The sequence below is a fragment of the Microtus ochrogaster genome, unplaced genomic scaffold, assembly GCF_000317375.1.
Source record: "Microtus ochrogaster isolate Prairie Vole_2 unplaced genomic scaffold, MicOch1.0 UNK27, whole genome shotgun sequence".
In the NCBI taxonomy this organism is placed as follows: Eukaryota; Metazoa; Chordata; class Mammalia; order Rodentia; family Cricetidae; genus Microtus; species Microtus ochrogaster.
This window is the reverse complement of record NW_004949125.1, coordinates 3,438,793-3,440,751: the sequence shown is the minus strand read 5'-3', so window position 1 is coordinate 3,440,751 and position 1,959 is coordinate 3,438,793. Positions and strand designations below refer to the sequence as shown.

The 1,959-nt window shown below is 42.5% G+C and overlaps 1 protein-coding gene across 1 annotated transcript in view; it reads right to left on the bottom strand.

Annotated features, from left to right (window-relative positions):
* Positions 1 to 1,959, bottom strand: part of Cyth3 (cytohesin 3) — a 94,864-nt gene that overhangs the window by 38,813 nt on the left and 54,092 nt on the right. The gene's annotated exons all lie outside the window — the stretch shown is intronic.

Genomic DNA, 1,959 nt, shown 5'->3' with positions numbered 1-1,959 from the left:
TGTGTGTGTCTGTGTCTGTGTGTGTGTCATAGCTCAATGTGTTAAGTACTTGCCATGGAAGCTTGAGGCCCTGAGTTCACATCCCCGGAAGGTAAGGCAGAGAGGGAGATATACACACATGGGGCTCTGTGTGTGTGTGTGTGTCTGTGTCTGTGTGTCTGTGTGTGTGTGTGTGTGTCTGTGTGTGTGTTAATATGTGTGCCTGTGTATGTGTACCATATATGTGCAAGAGCCTAGAAAGGTCAAAAGCGGCCGTCAGATACACATAGTTCTAAGTCCCCGTGTGAATGCTGGCACTAAACTTGAATCCTCTGTAAGAGAAGCAAGTGCTCTTAACTGCTGAGCAATCTCGCCAGCCCCCAAGACCACATTTTCACAGGGAACATTGAGAATAGGCCAAGAACAGACAAAAGTAATCCATGGTGATAGAAATCTGAGCAGTGGTTAATCTGGGGGTTGGAAGGTGCTGCCTGACAAGGGCAGGGCAGAGCTTCTGTGGTGGTGCCAAGTACTCTCTATTTTAACGTGGGTGGTCACTTCACAGTGCATGTACCCAGCATATATAGACATAAGACAGCTTGAACTCTAGGGTACACTTAGCATTTGGGTGCTGTGTTAGCCAGATTCTTGTCACCAAGACAAACATCCAAGATAATCAGCTACAAAAGGTTTATTCTGGCTTGGAGTTTCGGAGGTTTTAGTCCATAGTTGTTTGGCTTGTTGTTTCTGGACAAAAGGTCAGGAAGAAACTACTTCATAGCCAGGTATGGTCAAGAGAAAGGAAAAAGCAAGAATCTAAAAATCCCCTTGAAGAGCACACCTCTGATGTCTAATGACTACAGCCTCCCTCTGTACCTCATCTCTTCAAGGTCCACCATCTCTCAAAAGTGCCATAATGGGAACTAAGTCTTTACCATAGAAGACTTTGGCAAGTGTTTGCAACCCAAATTACAGCACACACTTTATTATCCTTAAAAGTCTCCATCTAGGGACTAGGGGATGATTTAGGGGGTTAGAGTGCTTGCTCTGCAAACATAAGAGCCTAGGCTGAAATCCCAAGCATCATGTAAGAATCCAGGTATGGCTATGCAAGCCTGTAACCCTGGCACCAGAGGAATAGAGACAGGTGATCCCAAGAGCCCACTGGCCAGCCAGCTTAGCCCGACCAAGTTTCTGGTTCAAAGAGAGGTTCTGTCTCAATGCAGTAAAGAATCTACTCTGACTGCACATCTGCACACAGGAACACATGCGTATCTCTCTCTCCCTCCCTACTCCCCTCTCTCTCACACACACACACCTCTTAAAAATTTTAAAGTCTATACCTGAATAGTTGACTCCTTTTGATCCTTGACAGAAAAACTTTTCCTAAAAAATAAAGGCACTAAGATAGCATCTGAGAACCAGCAGTAAGAACGAGTGTTAATCAGTGACTTGCCACTATCAAGAAAGCCGACTTTGTATGGTATGGGACAGATTTTTTTTTATCCAAAGTTATTACTTTTATCTCCCAGTAGACAAAATGGTTTAAAAATTAGCACACTGTCTTCCTGAAAGCAATCTACAGATTCAACGCAATGCCCAGCAAAATCCCAGCAAAATTCTTCAAAGACCTCAAAAGAACGGTACTCAACTTCATTTGGAAAAACAAAAAACCCAGGATAGCCAAAACAATCCTATGCAATAAAAGAACTTCTGGAGGCATCACAATGACTTCAAACTCTACTAAAGCTACAGTACTGAAAAGAGCCTGGTATTGGCATAAGAACAAACAGGAGGACCAATGGAACCAAATAGAAGACCCAGATATTAATCCACACATCTTCTTTAATAAAGAAGCAAAAAATATCAAATGGAAAAAAAGAAAGCATATTTAACAAGTGATGCTGGCATAACTGTATATCAACATGTAGAAAAATGAAAATAGACCCATATCTATCACCATGCACAAAACTCAAATCC